The 23,396-nt window shown below is 35.8% G+C and overlaps 1 pseudogene; it reads right to left on the bottom strand.

Annotated features, from left to right (window-relative positions):
* Positions 1 to 14,614: 14,614 nt before the first annotated feature.
* On the bottom strand, positions 14,615 to 21,422 carry LOC112095673 (annotated as a pseudogene).
* Positions 21,423 to 23,396: the final 1,974 nt, after the last annotated feature.

Genomic DNA, 23,396 nt, shown 5'->3' with positions numbered 1-23,396 from the left:
GGATGTTTTGTCGCAGCTCTTGCTGAAAAAGGTTCACTTCTTCTTATTTGTACTTCGCGAATGTTCCTTAGGTGAACCTAAAGATTTAGCAGCTGGTTGTTTCTTTTTCTAGCTCTGAGCTGGACTAATTGGTGGGGTTTCAATATGTTCAATAGCTTTGGGCTACTCATGCTTTTGAGAGTGGCATCTAATGCTTTTCAGACATGTTCCCTGCCCCTTGACACCTGTTACAATATTTAACAAACTCATAAGCATTTTTAAAAATATAGGGCTAGTAGTAATATGATTGAAAGACTTTTGTTGCTGCCTTGTGCCCTCCAAAGTGTCCTCCATATGCTGCAGGATGACAAGATTGCATGATGTTTGAAATTTTTTGATTTGGTACGCATCTTCTGATTACATGGTCTGAACATATCTTTTACAAGTAAGGCTCATCCCACAAATAACTTTTTACATCATAAAGAAACCTCTTTTTCTGCTGATAACTTAAATCAGGTGGAAATAGTCCACTCACCAAATAATTAACAAAATCTACATACCATGGAAATCCAAATTGCTGCAACATTTAAGAGTGTTGTAGCATTAACAATTGCTTATCAGGAAATATTTATGTGATATGTTGCTAGGTCAGAGTGCTTTCATCTACTTCCAGCCTTGAAAGATGATTTGCTACTTGATTCTCAGTACCTTTTTTGTCCTTAATCTCTAAGTCAAACTCTTGTAACAATAGAATCCACGTAATCAACCTTGGTTTGGCATCCTTCTTTGAAATCAAATACTTTATAGCCGAGTGATCTATATAAACAGTCACTTTGGTGCCAACCAAATAAGCCATGAATTTATCATATGCAAAAGTCTTGCTGGCATAATAAATAGAGTGAAAAATCTTTTCTTTCTTTTGCCTTGTTTAATGGCCTAGTTATATCCCACGCTGTGACTTGCAGCCTTATGCATTAAATTCACACTCTCTTGGCCCTAAGTCAGCCATACACTCAAATCTGTTACTGGATTCGAAAATCGAAATGTGTATTCACTCAAACTCACACAAGATAAGAGGAAAGGACTTATATTGCTCGATAAAATACTTACAAGCTATGTATGTTGTTTTGTTTGTTATGTCTTGTGTGTATTGGCCAAATGAGGCCCCTCTTGTATATAGAGTACAATAGAGTAGGTTAATGCTCAACTACTACCTACCACCTACCTATAATAAGTACATGAGAAATATCTACACACTACATAAGTCTATAATCATCCATGGGTCCAGTCCATGTTACTTAGAGGCTTTGGCCATGACATTCTCCCCCTCCTAATCCGGAGACGTCCTCGTCGACTCGCTGTGGAAGTCTTTGATTTTGTCTTAAAACTACCAAAAATCTTTTGCGAGCTTCCAACTTGCTTCACTCTCGTGTAGTCTCTTCCATTTGACAAAGTAGTCTTGGCATGGCGGAAAACTCTTCTTCCAAACCACTCGATCGGCCAAGATGGTCTCCACTTCTTTGTCATACGCCCTCGTATTGCCGAGTGGAGGGCGCTTAAATTCTCCCCACTTCGGATCTTTGGTACCCCTATGGTATGGCTTTAAGCAACTCACATGGAAGATCAGATAGAGTTTTATCTAAGAGGGCAACTCTAGCTTGTATGACACATTGTCGACCTTCTTGATGATGGGAAATGAACCCTCATACTTCCGAATAAGGCCCTTGTATAGTGAACGGGTAGACTTGTGTTGGGATGGTAGGATCTTCACTAGCATCATGTCCCCCACATTGAACTCCAAATGTCTACACTTGTTATCCGCCTACTTCTTCATCCACTTGATCGCCTTGTCAAGGTGCGCCCGTGATATGTCCGCTTGCTCATGCCACGATTTAGCCACCTAGTATGCTGCATGACACCTCCCAGTGTAGCCTGTGATAAGTGTGCATGGCGTTAGCAACTGCTGTCCCATGATCACCTCGAAAGGGCTCCTCGAAGTAACCTCACTCCATTGCAAGTTGTAGAAAAATTAGGCACGTCCAGCAACTTCGCCCAATCATGCTGGTTGGTGCTTACAAAATGCCACAAGTACAACTCCAATAAGGCATTCACTCTCTCCGTTGGCCCCTCGGTCTGTGGGTGAAATCTCGTAGAGAAGTGCAGTGCCGACCCCATGAGCTTGAACAACTCAGTCCAAAACCTCCCTGTAAACCAATTGTCACAGTCGCTAATGATGGATTTTGGAAGTCCTCAATACTTCACCACAAGCTTAAAGAAAAGCTTGGATGAGTCCTCTATTGTACACTCCTTCGGGGCGGGAATGAGAGTGGCTTACTTGGAGAAGCAATCCACCACCACAACAATAGTCGCAAACCCCTCGAACTTTGGAAGACAAGTGAAGAAATCCATCGATGTGCTTTCTCACGATCGATTCGGTGTGGGCAGTGGCTCAAGTAACCCTGCGGGACATTGTTGCTACACTTTGCCCTATTGGCACACTAAGCATGTCTGTAAAAACTACTCCACCTCATCCCACATCTGAGGCCAATAGTATGCCGACTCAAGCAAGGCTCGTTCCCGCCTTTGTCCTAGGTGTCTAGCCCATTTGGTGTTATGACACTCCTTGATCAAGTTCTGCATCAAGTTTCCCCACTTTGGAACATAGACACATCGTCCCTTGGAGTACGAAAGACCATCCTCAACCCAAAATCTCTTCGATTTCCTCTGTTGCACGAGGGAAACCAGTCGTTTGGCTAAGGGATCATGCTACGTTCTCTCATTTATGAGCGTAAGAAGCTCCCTTTGTATCCGGCTCATGGCAACAAGCTCGACCTTCCGACTTAAGGCATCCACTACTAAATTGGCCCTTCATGGCTTATACTTCAGTACATAGTCGAACTCAGCCAAGAAATCATGCCGTCTCGCTTGTTTCAGACTTAGTTTCTTTTGGTGTTCAAAGGCTATGGGATGTTCATCTTCGCTACATTGTCCGTCTTCACCATGAACTTGGACCCAAGCAAGTGGTGCCTCTATGTGCGTAAATAGTGCATTATCACAGTGATCTCCTTCTCTTATACTGTATATCACCGCTCAGTATTGTTGAGTTTTTAGCTTTCAAAGGCTATAGGATGTTCAGCTTACATCAGTACACCCCCAATAGTAAAATCAAAAAAATATGTGTGTACCTCAAATGGTAAGGCATGGTTTGGTAGCGCTAGTGCCGACTCTTCCGTCACGACCTTCTTGAGGGCATCGAAGGCTTGTTGGCTCCTCTCCATCCATTCCCACTTGTTACTCTTCTTGAGCAAATCGATGAGTGGTGCAGCAATGGCAGAATAACCCTTGTTGAATCTCCGGTAGTAGTTGGCAAGGCTTAAGAAATAGCTCAACTCGGTCACCTTCTAGGGCGGCTCCCATTTCGCAATGGCTTGGACCTTAGCCTTGTCTATGAGCAACGTCCCATCTCTGATTTTGTGGCCAAGAAAATCAACCTCCAGTTTAGCGACCGAACGCTTCTCCCGCTTAACAAACAGCTCATTGTCCCGCAACACCCTGAACACAACTCGCAAGTGCTCGGCATGCTTTGCTAAGGTGCCATTGTAAACCACAATGTCATCAAGATACACCACCATAAACTGATCAAGGTATGGCTGGAATATACAGTTCATGAGCATGTAGAATGTGGCTGGAGCGTTGGTGAGGCCAAAAGGCATGACTTTGAACTCGTACGCCCCATATCTCGTCACACAAGCGGTGTTTAGCTCATCTCCCTCTGCACTCCGTACTTGGTAATATACCGATCTAAGCTCAAGCTTGGAGAAGCACTTGGCGTATCCAAGTTGGTTGAACAAGTCTGTAATCAGTAGTATGGGATACTTGTTCTACATGGTCACTTTGTTAAGGGCTCGGTAGTTGATGCAGAGTCGAAGTGAGCCATCATGCTTCCATTGGAACAGCACCGGTGCCCCGCATGGTGCCTTCGATGGCTGGATATCTGATTTACTACACTAGCAAAGTCCTGCTCAATGCTGAGACTAGATATTCGATGATGAAAAAATGGGCCCTTCACCTTATTGTTGCTGCTTGAAAACTAAGGCTATATTTTTAGGCCTTTTCAATCGTCGTGATTACGGATCAACTGTTATAACACACAATACATAAACCAGAGGTTTTCGGATGATTGGTGAAGTGTTCGGTGGAGTTAAGTGAGTTCGATATAAGTTACAAACCCCAAGCAGCAATCAAAGCACAAGCATTAGCGAATTTTATAGTAGAACTCACAAAACCATACACGAAAGCTAGTGGTGATCAGGCGGTTACTAGGAGTAATGGGGATAAAGTCTGGCTGATAACGGTGGATGGCTCTTCAAGCGAGGAAAGAGTAAGGGCATGAGTGATCTTAGAAAGTCTCGATGGAGAATAAATCTCTTATGCCTTAAGGTTTGAATTTAAGGCAACCAATAATCAAGCAAAATACAAAGCCTTCATAGTGGGATTGAAGTTGGCCTAGGCTGCTTGAGCAAGCAAAGTGAGAGTTCAAACAAATTCTCAGCTTGTTGCTAACCATTGCAATGAGAACTTTCAACCTTGGGGTGAAAAGATACAACAATACTTAAAGAAGGCTAGACAAATAATTGAGAAGTTTGACTAGTTGACGTGGAGTAGATCTTAAGGGCAAATAATTATTGAGCAGATATCTTAGCTAGAATGGCTGTTACAACAGATGCAAGGATGCCAAAGTCCATTCCCATTGAAGTTAAAGCCTCTCCCCATATCGAGCAGGATTCAGAAAAAAAGTGGATAGATGGGCGAAACGCATGGATGAATTTGATAATTTCATATATTCAAGATAGAACATTACCAGCAGATAAGATGCGAGCATGAAAACTCAAATGTTAATTGTCTAAATATACGTTGATTAATAGGGTGTTGTATAGGCGAGGGTATACCTTACCTTTTTTACTATGCTTGGATGAAGATGAGGCATATTATGTGCAGAGGGATGTACATGAAGGAGTTTGCGAAAATCACTTAGGGGCGAGATCGTTGGCCTTCAAAGCCCTAAGTGTTAACATGAATATGTTAATAATATTGATTTTGATGATAACAAATTTTAAATGGTTTTTGATAAAAATATTGGAGCTATTTCCTAATAAACGAAAGCCTTAGTAATCATTCCATTCATTCTTCATAAAAGATGGACTTTCAAATTAGAAAAAGATTCTCTGCAAAAACTAGTTTAAAATGCAATTCTGGTTATAAACAGTGAACCGTTTATTTAAACGATTAACCGATAACAGCCAGAGAGCAACATATTTCCTAAACCTCTAACCGTTTATAAAAAATGGAAAACACAAAAGATGGGAAGGTTACTGGAACTTAACGGTAAACCGTTTATTTAAACGGTTAACCGATTAATTCCAGAGAGCAACATAATGCCTAAAGCTCTAACCGTTTATGAAAGACGGAAAACTCAAAAGATGAGAAGGCTACTGGAACTTAACGGTGAACCGTTTATTTTTAATGGTTAACTGATAACGTCCAGAATTGAAGGTTGTTCTCCTCTGGCACTAAGTAACAAAACCTGATAAGGCTAAATTGTTTGCAGGTTACTGGAGACAAACGGCTAACCGTTTATTAAAAACGGTTAACCGATAATATCCAGAGAAGTCACTTTATGCAAGTCCTTAACCGTTTAGTGTAAACGGATAACTAATGTTCATCTTGCAGGTCTCTAGAATTTAACGGCAAAAGGTTAATCCTAAACGGCAAACCGTTTATTTGAAATCTGGCCCAATGGTAACTTTGACCAACCGAAACGGTTAACCATTTAGCTCATTCAAATTCAAAGAAAGTTTATCACAACACGACCATTGAGCTAATATTCGAGAATACAATCTTCATAGAGCTTAGAACACATTCTTGCTTCATCTATTCACATATTAAGCACCATTGTGTAATCCTATATATTGTGAGAGGCAAATCAATTTGTAATCTTTTACTTTGAGTGATTGTAAGTGTTGGGATACACTTGGGTTAAGAGATTGGGGATAATCTCTTGTTGTAAAGGTTTATTGACACCTTGGAAGTCAAGTGTAAGCATTTGAAGCCTTGGAGGCTTGCTTAGTGGATCCTCAAGCCCAGAAAGCTTGGAGGCGTGGATGTAGGCGAGGTTGGCCGAACCACGTAAAAATCTCTGTGTTTGAATCCCTCTTCCCTTATCTCTTTATATTGTGATCAACTTAATTGTTATTGCTTTGAATTTGGATTATATTTGCAGTAAGTTTTTCTTTATAAATTGAATAATTTTTAGAATCCCAATTCACCCCCCTCTTGGGTTGCATACTTGTATTTCACTAAGGTAAGGATATTTCTAGCCAATGATGGTCAAAATGCACAAGAAAAGACCAGGAGCTGCAAGAGTTGGCAAAGCTTTGCTTGTTATCTAGCACAGCCGCCAGAAAAAACTATGGCCATTTGCTTAGTGGGGAAATAGACCTGATTAGGCCTTTACTGAAAGGGCGATGAGCCGCCACTCATATTATTCTGGCAATAGATTATTTCACGAAGTAGGTCGAAATCAAGTCGTTTAGTAGGATAACAAAGAAGAAGACGACTGACTTTATTTAAAGGAACATCCTGTGCAGATATGGAATCCCTTATAACCTCATAACAAATAACGGTAAACAATTTAACAGCTATAACTATTTTTACAAGAGCTTAAACATCAAGCTAAGATTTTGCTCGCCAGCTCATTCGAAGGCAAATGGATAAGTAGAAGCAGCAAACAAAGCTATTAAAAAACTCTTGAAGACTCGATTATGGGAGAAAAAGGGAGCATGGGTCGAGAAGTTTCCCGGTGTTCTTTAGGCTTACAGAACTACTCATAAGAACACCACAGGTGGGATCCTTTCTGCATTAGCTTTTGGTTATTAGGTAGTCGCGCCAGCAAAAAACAGGATGAGTACTCACCGGACAAGGAGCCTTAACGAGGACAAAAACAACAACAGATGTGCTTAAACCTATATTTGCTCGCCAATAAGAGATCAGTTACCTTAAAAAGAGTAACAGTCTATCAACAAAGGATTGTTTGTTATTACAATTAGAACTTTTGAGTACAACAATTCAAAAGTAATGATTGGGTGCTCAAAAAGATAAATCAAAGCACCAGATATCTAAACCATGGAGTGCTCATCCCCAACCGGGAAGGACCTTACAAAGTTCTAAGGGCAGTTAGACTAAGAGTGTACAAGCTTGCCTACGCAGATGGATGAAAAGTCAAGAAATCCTGGAATGCAGAGCAACTAAAGAAGTACTTTCAGTAAAGTTTTCATGAAATTAGATGGTCGAATTTCTTAACGAATTAGTATCTTTAAATTACTTTGTTTGTAGTTCATAGAGTTGTAAATAAGATGGGTGCAGTAAAATCCATTCATTTGATTATTCCCCTTGTTTTGTATTAAATGTTTCTAAGGCAAATCATAGATTTTAAGTCTCAAAGCCTTCTTGAAGCGAGATGGAAATTCAAATTTGCCAAAACCTGCTCAACCAAGCGAAGGCAAGCAGGCAGTCATGTATAAATATTTTCTAAGGCAAGTATAAGACTTTAAGTCTCAAAGTATCCTCAAGGCAAGATAAAAAGTCAAATTTGCCAAAACCTGCTCAACCAAGTGATGGTGAGCAGACAATTATACGTTAATATTTTCTACGGTAAGTATAAGACATTAAGTCTCAAAACCTCCTCGGCGTGAGATAAATAGTCAAAATTTCCAGAACTTGCATGACCAATTGAAGGCAAGCAGGCAATCATGTGTAAATATTTTCTAAAGCAAGTATAAGACTTTGAGTCTCAAAGCCTCTTCAAAGCGAGATAAAAAGTCCAATTTACCAGAACCTGCTCAACCAAGAAGGTAAACAGGCAATGATGCATAAATATTTTTTAATGCAAGTATAAGCCTTTAAGTCTCAAAGCCTCCTCAAGGCGAGATAAAACGACAAATTTGCCAAAACCTATTCAACCAACTGAAGGCAAATAGGTAATCATACATAAATAAATTTCTAAGTCAAATATAAGACTTTTAGTCTCGAAGCCTCCTCGAGGTGTGACCAAAGTCAAAATATACCAACATTTGTTCATTAGCAACAGGACGAGCATACAATCAATCATGAAAATTTGGAAGGGCAAGAAAACATTTATAACATTAACGAAAAAGAAGTACAACATTGTACAAAAGGTCTGTTGATTAAAAGAGATAATTTGTCACATCTAAGAAATTTAAGTGTTTACGAGAGGGTTTACTCTCGATGAATTGTCACTAGTTAGAGGAGGAGTCGGGGTCTCGCTAGTTTTAGTAGGAGGAATAGTAGTCTCGCCAGCTGCAATAAGAGGAGTGGTGGTTTCGCTAGTTACAGCAGGGCCTCTTTTTTCTGCGTTTTCTTTGGTTGCTTGTTCCTTCATATATTAAATAATATCGACTGCCAGTTCATCCATTTTTAGGTCAAGATGTTGCTTCTCGAGGCAGTCGTAATACACCGATAAGAGTGTTTAAACCCCTCATTGTAGTTGTCATTAACCTCATTTTCTAAAGCCTTGATCTAGTCCTGGTGAACTGCTTGAAGTTATTCCAACTGAGAATCATAAGAGATTTTTTGGGTGGCAATTCTTCCTTAATATTGGCCAACTCTTTCTCAAGTTAGACTACCCTAGCTTCAGAGAAGAACATTTGTTCCACAAGCTTTAAGTTCTTGAGATAAAGCTGGCCGCTCTCTTCTTCAAAGTTTAAATATCATCATTTATTTTCCTCCTATAGCGACTAACTTTTGCTTTGTAATAAGCGGCCAGGATGCCCAGCTGAAACACACCGAATTGAAGAACGCCTACCAGATCCCGAGTGTATGGCCTTTAAATCCTCAACAGATTTCTTCTTCACTAGTTTACTATGCTCATTGATATAAAGGACCAGATATTTGGGTCACTCATTTGGAAGTTGAAATTTATAGCCAACAAGATGAGGAGATGTGGTGGGACCTTTGTCACTAGCAACCCTGAAATACAAGTATGCAACCCAAGAGGGGGGATGAATTGGTATTTTAAAAATTATCCTAACAAAACCACACAATAATCCAATCTAATGCCTTAATAAATTCGAAAGCAATAAGTTCAATAAAAGGACAATAACAAATGAGTAAGAGAGAAGAGAAACAAATACATGAATTTTTACGTGGTTCGGCAATCCCCGCCTACGTCCACGCCTCCAAGAGATCCAAGCTTGAGGATTTCACAATCCAAGCCTTCCAAGACTTCAAATGTTTACAATTGACTTCAAGGTGTCAATGAACCTTTACAACAAAGAGATTATCTCTCAATCTCTTCACTCAAGTGTCTCACACACTCAAACACTCACAATTAAGATGAAGAAATGAAAATTACAACAAAATAAACTCTCTTAAAGAGTAGAGGAACAAATTGAAGAACAAAGATGATTCAATGAATAATGATTTGTAAATTGAGAGCTCAAGATATGATGTGTGCTTTTTGTTTTTGCTTGCTGGAGAAATTGAAAATGAATTGGATTTCAGTGTATATAGTTTGAGCTCAAAAACTAGCCGTTATGCACATTTTGGTGATAACCGGCTTACCATTTATGGACATCCGGTTAGCCGCTTAATGTTACTGTTACAGCCAAAATTTGAATTTTTGAACATCCGGTATGCCGCTTATGAAATCCGAATAGTCGTTTATGTTCCAGAAGCTTACTACCCAAATCCGGTCTACCGTTTGTCAGGATTCGAATAGCCGCTTACTACAGTAACTGCTACAGTGAATTATTTTCTAAAATTATAGTTTGACCCCAAAACTTTATATAACTATATTATGGCCCAAAACGTTATGAATCTTTTCAAATAAGTCCAATTTCGGAATTTCTAAATATTGTTTTATTAATCCCAAAACTTTTTGAAATTATAATATGACCCAAAATATGTGAAATTATAGAATAACCCAAAATATTTAAATATTTTCAAATAGGTCCAAATCCGAAAATTCAAAACAATATTTATTAAAATCAAAGATTGTAAAATTATTTCATTTTAGTCCATAACTTGAAAAACAACTTAACTCCATAAAATCATTTTCTTATTATAAAATCTCAATACATAAATCTTTGTTTAACCAACACATGTAGTTTGTTATCATCAAAATCAATATTTATAGTCGTATAGGCTAACAAGCCCCACTTGTTTCACTTACCTTAGGTAGAGGAGGCGGGAGAGTCTTCAGAAAAGAAACTTTTTCTGCAGTACCAAGGTGCTTTTCCAAGAAGCATATTTGCTCAAACTCCCTTTAGCACCACTAGAATGGGGGCGTTTCCTGTTCAAGGCTCTGACCACAACGTCCTCCATATCGTGAGTGTTTGACGTTAAATGTGAGTCGACCAAGCTATAAATAGAAAGTAGATCTCTACATGAGCAAGAATTTACTAAAGTGACCTCAACCTTGTTCAGTAATATGCTCTTAATGTTGTAGACCACACTCTAGGAATCTGTAGCATAAGCCAAGATCACGTTGGAATGGTATAATTTAACTGAGTGAGTAGAATGAAAAATGTCTTAAGCCAGTAAGCAACCTTGAGTCAAGAAACCAAAAGGAACATGAATATTCCTATCATCTATAGACATTACTCGACTTCAATTACCCCCAACAAAAAAAAAAAAACTTGCTTTACCAATTTCCACCCGCAGTGGGGATGTTAGTTATGGGTTTTATCTTCTCTATCAATGCTCCAGGATTGGTACAACAATGGATGCTGCAACAACGGATACAGCAACTGCACCGTTCCAAATTTGCTTTAATTCTTCTGTAATCAAGTTCTTTTCCCATTTTTGCAAGCCTATTGCAGCAGCATTCCTTCCTTAAATTTGAGCTTCCAATCATCTACAATTATGCACACAATCTAAGCACACAAATTATTCTAAAACAACAAAATTTATTAAAACTAAACTAAAATTGATACTCATGCAAGATATAACTAAAATGCAATAAAAACATGTCATTTACTCTCTAAGTAATAATGATTTAAGTTTAAAAGTACCATGATAACTCTCATTTCATAGAGTTATCATAGACCCGGATAGCTGACTTGAGTATCGGAGGGTTTACACCTGAAAAACTTGTGGCGTCCCTTGACTAGTTGTTATAAATGCAAGTGTTCTTGGAGGAAGTGTTCGAGATCGTAGGAGCTTGTTCGATAGTGAGGAAGCAACATAGAACCGTCTCCCCAATAACAACAAATCTAAGTGTTGTCTGGTCGCTAAACAGCTCGACCAGATTTCTGCGTCAACTGTCATCATATGAAAAATGCGAGCAAAAGTTTATCCTTGTAAATAAGAATCAATCACAAACATCAAGTGGATCTAATATTCAGATTATAAGAATTTAATAAAATGAAGTTACTTTGTAGATAATTTAGATAGTATAGTACCTCTCACAGACTTCCGTATATCCCACGATATTTTATTGTGATTGAACTTAGGGTGTGTTTGGCACACTGCATTTTATTATATTGTATTGCATTACTTTTAATGCAGATGTATTATATTATGTTATATTGCATTAGTATTGTATTACAAAAATATTGTATTACAAAAATATTGTACAATATTTGGTATTATACTGTACTGTATTAATTTTTAATTATACTATATTTGGTGTTGCACTGGACTGTATTAATTTTTTGTGATTAATTTAAATTATAATTTAGAAAATAATCCAAGTAAGAATTCTATAGTATGTGTAATAATATTTTATATTATTATTTATATTGTTAATTTCAAATTAATATTATTCAAGTCTATTTATATTTAAACATTTATTTTTAGTTATATTAAATTCTTAAATAATAATCAATTTTTTATATACTAATTACAATAATATAATTAAATAATGTAATATTATGTTATATTTTTATTTTTATATGTTATTAAGTATTTATTATTAGTTATTATTAACTTATCAATTTTATATATTAATTATTATAATATAAATAAATAATATATTTTTTATTTATATTTTTTATATAATAAAAAATAAAATATGATATAATATTATTTAATAATAAATAATAAAATTATTAATTTATATTAATAATTATAATATAATAATTAAAAAATTAATATTATATTAAAAGTTATACTTATTTTTTATTATTATATTTAAAAAAAAAAAAAACTAATGCAAACTACCGCATTAGCTAAGATTAATGCTGCTCACTCCTTTCCAATCAATTGTCAAATATGGGATATGTTGAAGTAATGCTTGGCCTACACACTAATGCTATGCAATACCACACCTCAAGCACACCCTTAAACATCTCAGTCAAACTACTACATGGAAGAAACAGAAACCAAAAAGGGAAAAAAAAAAGTTGAATTGTATTCAAATTGGGTACTGATAAATGGATGCACGGAAGCTTTCAAGCGGAGGCAAAACAGTCAAGAATGACTTGCCGATGGAACAAAAAGAACTCTAATTGGCTTTACTGAAATGGCATTTTATTCGATCTTGAGTACCAGAGAAAGATTACACAAGTCAAGAGAAAAGTGGAAGGAGCATTTAGCCTTTACTTATATGTTGGTTCAAGCAAAGAAAGAGATACCATACTAGACCAAAAGGAAGGCATCTTAAAAAACAGTAAAGAAAGCAAAGACTTAGTTCTAGAAAATAACAGGATGCTGACGTCCTTTATAATCTGCTTATCGTCTTCTTCTTCTTCCGGTTTGTGTTTTTTCAATAAAAGGATTTTGCTAACAGGATTAGGAAAGGGAAAACGAAACCCTGATTGCAAGATGTTTTGGACATTTATATCATTTTCATCTTTCACAATCTAATTTAGGTCATTTCAGTCAGTAATAGAAACATGAATACAATTGATTGAAAGGAAAAGATGACAGAGATGAAATTCCTGCGTTAGTTTATTAAAAGAGAATGTGATCCGATCTTCAAGTCTTGAGATATTTTTATTTTATTTTATTTTAAGTTATATTTATTTGGTTGGTTGTGGTTAATGTGTTAACATATACTTGAACTCAATAAACCAGAACCAGTTGTTAGTTAATTAGCTAATTATTTGCCTTAGTTTAGGATTGTTGCTCTTGTTCTTTAGTTTCAAATTTTATATGTAAGTTAGTATTTAAACTAGCATCAATCTTAATAATGGGAGGCTGAAATATTTTATTTGGCAACTGAAAAATTGTATTGAGAGGTTTTTGGTCCTTCAAAATACTAAAAATATGTTTATACAGGTTCGAATTTCCTCAGATTAACTCATTTATCACTTGTCCTTTTTATTTTATATATTTTCATTTGCAGACAATTTGTGCCTGTAAAAGAATGTTAACATCTCCGCGGATAGTTCAACACTATATTATTGGATTAAGAAACCATAAGATACCAATGACGTCCAAACCAAACTAAGAGGATTTGAAACAATTACAGACTAAAAATTTATACAAGTGAATCCAAAACTAGAATGTACTACATTGACTGAAGCCTATAAAATCAAACCTCTGCATTTTAACCTCATATTTATGAGAATGAAGTCGTAACTTTATAAATTCTGAGTTTTTCAGCTGAAATGATCTCTCAGGCTGCCGCTATAACACGGCCTCTCTGATTCTACCTCCTGAATGAATTGGCGATAATTAGACCTGAAGATTTTGATTTCTTTCTTTTTTCTACTTCATTTAATCAATTAATCTCAATGGCTGCAAGGATCCTTTTCTGACACAACAACGTGTGTGCTTTAGTGTACACAATTTAGTGCACCAAAAAAAAGAGAAAAAGGCCTTATTGTAGTGCCTAAAAGAGGATCATAGTACTTATTCACAAGAATATTTACCAGGAGAGTCAGCCGTGTATGAAGTTCGTGAATAATCAATCTTTTCCGCAAAATAAACCAAACATATTGAGTGTCAAACATTCCCAGTCTTAGAAAAGGATTTCAAAGCAAGCAACAGAACAAAGACAGAAAATACATTCCACTGAATCCAAGACTGGAAAGGCGTCACAAATATTATTTATTTTTTTTGTACACAATTAACCAACCATGGCCCGAAGCACCAATCAATCAACGCTCAACTGAATATCTGAAACGAAATTTCTTATTATCGTGTAGACAGTAGATACAAAGAAAGCAGAAAAATGTCCACCATAGGATCAGGACTTATTTGTATAGACAGCAGAAGTGAAGACTAACTGAAAGGATTCTGGTTGAAACTGAAACACAGGCTGCAGTTTTGATATTTTCTGCTCGGACTTCACCTACACAAGTCATAGGAGAAATTGGTGAAAAAGAAAAATTTTTATATTACATTTTTTATCTTAACTATTAAAACAAATGAATGCCAATGTCGCCTAGGCTCATAGTTGAACATACAAGGGTACTGAAGTCTCCCTGCGGCAAAAGAGGGCGTAATGATTGGGGTGACTATCAGAAACTCTAAAGAGGGCTTAACTATTTAACTGAAGGAGAAGGAAAATAAATATATTGAATAGAAAGTATACGAAATTAGATAAATAATTAAAAGTTGAAGAAATTGGATAAAAAGAGAAACTTACATCAAATTCAATCGGGGCTAATCAAATTCCATAAGGATAGAGTTGAATGCCATACTGCTCCTTATCCTCGAATTCCCGTAGCTTTTGTCTCAGCTCCAGCTGCGGCCACCAGCAATCGAACTTGTTTAAGCTCTTTATGCACCAGAGCTGTTCAGGCATCTTTTTCAATTAAGCACAAGGGTTGATAATCAAGCATTCTAGTTTTGGCATGGCTCAAATCCCCATAGTCCACTCCTCTAGCCATAGCATTGATTTCAGGTGCAATACCTTGAGATTTGGAAAACCATCAGAGCCACAAGTCAGCTTCCTACCTGAATACGAATTTTGCTTCAATTTGAGCACTTGAAGAAGCGGCAGCTTTTCTAGTGCGGGCATGGGATCCTCCATAAGTTCAGTATTAGAGAAACTCAAGTGGGTCAGTCTTGGAGGAAATTGGTATTCAACAAGGACAATTTTGGAGAGCGTTGGCATCTTGCTTTCGTTCACCAACTTCAATGACTCGAGGCAAGTCAATGTGCAAAGACTTTGGGACAACAAAGATTGATAATAACTTAAATCTCCCCATATCCGGAGATTTCGAAGATTAGGTAGTCTACCCAATATATCTTCAGTACAGCAGCAAGGATGCAAGGCTGAAAAGAAATTGAGATTTTCCAGAGAGCCGCAATATTTTCCTGGATGCGCAGGAAGTGTGATTGAGCCAAAATTCAGATGCCTGAGGTTGTTCATCTTCCAAAATTCATCTGCTGTGTGATCTATATAGCTAAAGGGCATGTCTAGGGTGTACAGGTTCAGAAGATTGCTTAATAATGGCGAAGGCAAGCTTTTGAGGGAAGGGATATTCAACTTCAAATATCGTAAAAGAAATAAATTTTCAATTCCGGATGGATAATGGATGAGAACAAGAGATCCCAAGTCCAATCCTCTGAGAAATTTTAACATTTTACAAATTTTCTCCCAATTTATTGGGTCAAGATAGTCGCTTTTTGAAGTGAAGTACAACAAAGAATGCAAGTGCGAGTCATAATCATCTAGGTGAGCAAAATCACTCTGTTTTTCAAAAACGTTGATCCGTTTGACATTTTTTCGTGATTTACCTTTTGGATCCCCGAACGGGAAAAAGACAAATTCCGCCTCGAAAGCCACTGCTAACAACACAGGACGGCAACGACCACGAACAGAGCATGTGTTGATAGCGCTTCCAGCTCCTCTCTTCCTTGTATCAACAAAGCCTCTATTGATTAGTAGATCTTAGTACTTCTCAGCAGTTGCCTCACTGTTGTCTGGAATGAAACCTTCATCTATCTGTTGGTGAATTTTCGAATATGGAGGCAAAGAACAAAGAAAATTTCTTAGGATTTGAGACGTGTTTGCACACTTTCCTTTAAGGTTTTATTTGCCCTCACCAATCTTGGTTTGCTATAGAGTTTTAATGGCAAACTACCCCCAAGATATATCAAATCCTGAATACAATCTCTAGCAAATAAGATTGTATTTCCAGAACATATATGAAATCTGCAAAATCTGATATTGATCTAATTGTGTGTCTATCTTTTAATAAAGAAGAATTTTATTTTTAAAAGAATACAACCATTAGAAATATCACTTCTTCAAAGACACTCTTTTAGTTTGAATTTGCATCGATTGACATATGAAATTTTCAAGCTTGCTAACTGTTTTTCCAGTTGACGTAAAAACACGCTCTCTGGAAATACACTTTATTATAAGCTCTAGACAATGTAGCTTCACTATCGCAGTACAAAGAAATAGATGGCATTGGTTGTGGCCACAACATTATATCAAACAACAAATTTCTCAGCCATTCGGCTTCCTTGCCTGCAGTTGCAAGTGCTATAAACTCACTTTCCATTGTTAAATGAGTTATGCACGTTTGTTTCTTTGAAGTCCAAAAAACCGCTCCTCTAGCAATTGTAAAAATCCAAACAGAAGTGGATTTATTATCTCTTGTATTGGTTACCCAACTAGCATCTGAATATCCTTCCAGTACTTCAGGATAATCATTATAAAACAAACTCAAATTAATGGTCCTTTTAAGATAACCAAGTATCCTACCAATTGCTTTCCAGTGTTCAACACTAGGGTTACTCGTGAATCTTGACATTTTATAAATTGCAAATGCTATATCAGGCATCGTACAATGCATAGCATACATCAAGCCACCAATAGCACTAGCATATTCTAGTTGTGCTACTACTCGGCCTGAATTCTCTAGTAATTTAATACTAGAATCATATGAGGTATTGGCTTCTTTAAATTTCAAATAATTGAATTTAAGAAGCACTTTCTCTATATAATGAGATTGACACAATAAGTAACCCCCACTATGTTTCTTCACTTTGACACCTAAGATAGTATCTACTTCACCAAGATCTTTCATCTTAAATTGTGAAGTTAAATACTTCTTTGTATCATCTACTCCTTGCATATTTGTTCCAAAGATAAGCAAGTCATCAACATAAACACATATAATCACACCAAAATCATTCGTAAATTTAAAATATATACATTTATCAGTATTAGTATGCTTAAAACCATGAGATAAAATTACCGAATCAAACTTCTCATGCCATTGTTTTGGTGCTTGCTTCAAACCATAAAGTGATTTGACTAACTTGCATACCTTTTTCTCATTTCCTGGCAAAACAAATCCCTCATGTTGTTCCATATAGATTTCTTCATCAAGATCACTATTAAGAAAAGCAGTTTTAACATCCATTTGATGCACATACAAATTGTTCAATGAAGCAATTGCAAATAGCACTCTTATAGAAGTTAACCTTGCTACCGGAGCATATGTATCGAAATAATCAATACCATTTCTTTGCTTAAACCCTTTAGCTACTAATCTAGCCTTAAAAGTTTGCAAAGAACCATCACTATTGTACTTTCTTCTAAATACCCATTTGCTGCTAATTGGTTTAGATCCTAGAGGAAGATCAACCAAGACCCATGTTTGATTCGACATAATCGAATCCATTTCATTATTTACCGCCTCTCTCCAAAAAGAAGCGTCTCTAGAAGACATAGCTTCGCTAAATGTCTTTGGATCTTTTTCAATATTTAACAACAATGATACTTTATTAAGTACATTCTTTCTATCCCCTTCAACCAAGAAGAGTAGTGCTTGTGATGAAATAAAATCTGGAGCTAAACTCTTTTCTTTGTTTTCACGTTGACTCCTCCTTGGTTCGAAAGATGTCATAGACTCTTTCCTTTTATTATTGTTAGTGGAGGTAACAGGAGTATTAACACATGGTTGATCAATAATTGATTCTAATTCAATATTAGAATCATGTTGAAATTTATTCTCAATAAATTCAACATCTATAAATTCCACAATCACATTATAATCTAAATCTAACAACCTATAAGCCTTGGAATTTTCAGCATATCCTACGAAAACACTCTTTATACATCTAGTACTTAACTTTGATGATTTAGGATCATGTTTATAAAAAGCTAAACAACCCCAGGCCCTTAAATACATCAAGTTTGATTTTCTTCCTTTCCAAATTTCATAAGGAGATTTATGTGTTTTCAAAGATGTAATTCTGTTATGAATATGACATGCAGTGAGTAATACTTTCCCCCACAAATTATTTGGTAGTTTTGCATTAAGGATCATGGAATTTATCATATCCCTGAAGATCCTATTCTTCCTTTCAGCCAAACCATTTTGTTGAGGAGTAAATGGAGCTGATCTTTGGTGAATAATTCCAAATTCTTCACAATAATTATTAAATTCAATTGAGAAATATTCACCACCTCTATCACTACGAATCATTTTGATTTTCTTATCTTCTTGGTTCTCAACTTCAGATTTGAAATTTTTAAATTTATCAAAAGCTTCATTTTTTGTTCTAAGTAAATACACATAAGTGTATCTAGAACAATCATCAATAAAAGTGATAGAGTACCTCTTACCTCCTCTTGTTAAAACACCATTATACTTACAAATATCGGTATGTATTAAATCCAATATTTGAGTATTTCGTTTGACTTTAGGAAAAGGTTTCTTCGTTAATTTAGCTTGGATGCAGATTTTACACTTATGACCTTTAACATCATTGTAATTAATCAAACCTTGCTTAGACATGTATTTCAAAGATCTAAAATTCAAATGTGCTAATCTAGCATGCCAAACATCACAAGACTCAACAATATAAGCTAAGTTGATATTATTATTATTAATGCTAAGTTTCTACATTTCATCACAAGAATACCCTTCCCCAACAAATAATCCATTCTTTGAGATAATACAAGTATTACCCTCAAGCATATTCTTAAGCCCATGCTTACACATACAACTAGCAGAAATAAGATTCTTCCTAACGGAAGGTACATAAAAGACATTATACAATGTGACTTTCTTTCCAGAAGTGAAGTTGATCTCAACTACTCATTTCCCTGCTGCTATGGCTGCATTATTGTTCTCCATGAGAACCATTTGTCCTTCCGTTTCTTCTTTGTACGATAAGAAAAATTTCTTATCATTACAAACATGAATTGTTGCACCCGAATCGAGCCACCAATCATAGGACTTAGTTTCAGCCATATTGGTTTCGGTAATCATGCCAATTTGCATTTCAGAAACCATAGCACAAATCTCTTCAGATTTTTTTAAATAACATTAGCTTTATGGGGATTCACTTATTCCTTTTTCTTCTTGAATCTGCAATCACTTTGGCGATGGCCTTTCTTGCCACAAAAGAAATAATTTCCAGTAAACTTTTGTGTGTTGGACTTCTTGAATTTCTTGGCATTCTTGACTTTAAAATTCTTTGAGAATTTACTAGCTTCAACAACATTAACTTTAGTAGAATCATGCTTATCCTTGGATTCACGAGACCTAGTCTCTTCTTCAATTACTAAGTGTTTTTGAAATTCTTCTAAAGTTATGTTTTCTTTACTATTAAGGAGTTTCTTTCTATAATCATTCCAACTTTGAGGCAATTTAGCAATAATAGCCCCAACTTGAAATGATTAAGAAATTTCAACTTTTAACTCTTGAAGCTTAGCAACAATAATTTGTAACTCGTGTATTTGATCAAGAATGGATTTTGTGTCTACCATAATAAATTCAAAATATTTAGAGACAATAAATTTGTTAGTACCTTCTTTCTCTGTTTTGTATTTGTACTCAAGAGCATTCCAAATTTCCACTGGAGAAGTCATAGAATTGTAAAGATCATATAACCTGTTAGAAAGCGTATTGAGCATGTGACCCCGACACACCAATTCATCTTCTTCACGACGTTTCCTTGCAGCCTTAACAACTTCGGTATTATCTTCTCTTGGTTCCGGAAATGGTTCCAATTTCGGATCAAGAACATATGCCATTTAAGAATAGTAAGGAAGAAGAACAATTTTCCCTTCCAACGAGTGAAATTAGTTCCATCAAAACGATCGAGATGGACACTAGGATTAAAAAATGACATCAAACTCTTCTCAGCCTCCATTTGCATAAAAATAAAACCTTAAATATTGTTGGTGAATTTTCGAATATGGAGGCAAAGAACAAAGAAATTTTCTTAGGATTTGAGACGTATTTGCATACTTTCCTTTAAGGTTTTATTTGCCCTCACCAATCTTGGTTTGCTATAGAGTTTTAATCGCAAATTACCCCCAAGATATATCAAATCCTGAATACAATCTCTAGAAAATAAGATTGTATTTCCAGAACATACATGAAATCTGCAAAATCTGATATTGATCTAATTGTGTGTCTATCTTTTAATAAAGAAGAAGTTTATTTTTAAAAGAATACAACCATTAGAAATGGCACTTCTTCAAAGACACTCTTTTAGTTTGAATTTGCATCGATTGACATATGAAATTTTCAAGCTTGCTAACTGTTTTTCCAGTTGACGCAAAAACACACTCTCTGTAAATAAACGGTTAGCCGTTTTCTCAATAATGGTGAGCCGTTTTATTCCAGAATGTCAAATAAGTTGCTCTCTGTAAATAAACGGTTAGCTGATTTCTCTAAACGATTAGCCATTTTCTCTAGAACAGAAAACATGCTCTCTGTAAATAAACGATTGGCCGTTTTCTCCAAATGGTTAGTCGTTTTCTCTAGAACAGAAAACATGCTCTCTGGAATTAAACGGTTAGCCTTTTTCCCCAGAAATGGCAAACCGTTTTCTTCCAGAATATCAAACCAAAGATTGAAAAATGTTACAATCTCTCTTACAATCCCCCACTAGATTGTAATATTTTTCAGATTTATTAATGATAAACTTATACATACAAAAATGTATCTTTCGATTTTAACATTTAATTAGTGAGTGTATTTCAAAGCACTCTTTTAGTTTGAATTTGCATCGATTGACATATGAAATTTTCAAGCTTGCTAACCATTTTTTCAGTTGACGCAAAAATACGCTCTCTGGAAATAAACGGTTAGCCGTTTTCTCTAAACGGTTAACCATTTTCTCCAAACGGTTAGCCGTTTTCTCTAGAACATAAAACATGCTCTCTGAAATTAAACAGTTAGCCTTTTTCCCCAGAAACGACAAACCGTTTTCTTCTAGAATATCAAACCAAAGATTGAAAAATGTTACAATCTCTCTTACACTATCCACAACCGATATAACTTCTTAGTGGATATCTCTAGGCATGTGGGAAACACAGATAAGTAGAGAAAACAAAGTTTCAAGCAAAAAGGTGACCTGCAATATTTGAAGTACCAAAGCCCAAGGGGCTTCTCCATTGCTTCCCCTATATTTTCTTCTAATGAGATGCTTCCATGATATAAGATGAGGAAAGCAATTGATTTCATCCATAATGTTCCCGAGATCAGGGTCATCAATTTCCTCTTTTCCTATTTTTTGCACCAGAAGCCAGGACGTTTCATATTCAAAGTCCCTCAGCCAAGAAGTAATGATTTCATTCTTGGCAAGAAGGTTTTGAATAGGTTGTTTTGCAGCATCAGGCAACGTGACTTCTTTACTGGCTAACACCCTTCTTAACCTCTCTGAAAATAGTCTGAAGTTGATGTCCATATCTCTTCCTCTGTCATTACCTTGTTGTTCTAACATGCAAAGTAACAAATTATTAAAAGAGACCGTGATTTTAAAAAAATAAATTAATTAAACAAATTAAACTGTTTGTCAATGCATTTGCAAATGGAATAAAAGAAAGTTGATCTTTTTATCTTTTTTTAATCTGACTTGTCAACATATGAAACGTGTGAGCAAAAACATAGGTTGTAAATAAGAATCAAACACAGATATATAGTACATCTAACATTCATAAGATGAAAATAATAAAATAGAGTTATTTTGTGGATAATTCAAATAATAAAGTACCTGCTTTTTTCTTAAAGTGATCACAAACTTTGAAATCCCGACGATATATATTTTATTTTGATTAAAAGCAACACAACCAAATTATTACATAGAAAGAATAAGGAAAAAAGATGCTGAATTTTATTCAAATTGGGTATTGATAGATGGATGATTTTGATAGCGTTGAAAATGATCGTGCTTGTGAAAGAAAAATAAGGTAAGAGAAAAATAGAAGATCAAGGTCATTTAAACTTTACTTGTAAGTAAAGGAAACTATCTTGGTTCAAGAAAAGAAAGAGATACTAAATTTGCAAAATGGAAAAGGAGAAAAGTTAAACAAAGACTTAGTTCAAATAAAAGAACATGATGCAGATGTCCTGTAATCTTTTTTATTAATTTTCATTTTTCTTCTTCAAATTTTTGTTTTTCCAATCCAAAAATGAACGCAATATACATTTGCTAACTGGAAAAACAATCTTTTTGTCTAAAAATAAAATGACAATATATCATGATCACAAGATGTCTTGGACATTTTTAAGATAACAAAATCAATAAACTCAACATTATGTTACTGGCTAATGAGTGAAGAAACCATAAGAATCCAATGACAACCAGAGCAGCAGAATCAATTTTAATACAAAAGGGAATTCCTCTGCTACAAACAAGGGCCTTGATGTGATTATAAGGAATTGAGAGAGAGCAGCAGCACATCCTGTGTGCCATCAACTTCATTGCACTGCATTACAAGGCACCCGCTGGATGCTGTGAACAGAAAATGTGCGAACGACTACAGCTCCTCTTTATTCCCTTAATGCAGTTGGGCTGCAAATCAATCAATAGAGAAAGAATCCAGTCATCAATTCTAACTAAGCTTCCGTGCTATAGATTAAATCTTCCACTTTCAGAACTTCACTCGTTAAATCTCCTCTTCAATTCTACCTAGTCCTTACTAGATCCCTAAAGTCACCAAGGATTAGTGATGGTTTTTTATTTTACAAGGGCTGTTGGACATTGACTAGGGCTAAAATCTCCATATATTTGGAGTCTATAAAGATTAGACAATATGCCCCAGTTTCTTTTTGTTGTGTTTAATCCTCTGTTAGTACCAAGATCACACACCTAAGACCCTCTTTGACGTATCAAGAATCATTCCTAGAAACCCAAACTCAAAATTGAATCAAAGTGCCTACATCCACAGAAGAACAAGGACCATTTCACAATCATTCCAAGAATATACAACTTTTTCTCTTTAACTCTCTCTCTTTCTATGGCTTTGATGAGACCTGTGAAGATGACCCAACAACCAGCCTTATAAACTACAACAAAGGCTATTTCTAACAAACCCGAAATTTCCCTGCACTTTTTTAACTAACCCCGTTTGACTTTTGACCAGCATTGTCACCCTTATAATGAACTACACATCGGTGAAATTCTGAAAAACCGAATAACAATATCATTCAGTCAGTTTTAAGATGATGAGAAGTGATCATAGC

This window comes from Citrus clementina, unplaced genomic scaffold, assembly GCF_000493195.1.
Source record: "Citrus clementina cultivar Clemenules unplaced genomic scaffold, Citrus_clementina_v1.0 scaffold_1, whole genome shotgun sequence".
Classification (NCBI taxonomy): domain Eukaryota; kingdom Viridiplantae; phylum Streptophyta; class Magnoliopsida; order Sapindales; family Rutaceae; genus Citrus; species Citrus x clementina.
Note: the sequence above shows the minus strand (reverse complement) of the source record. Positions and strands in the feature narration are given on the sequence as shown.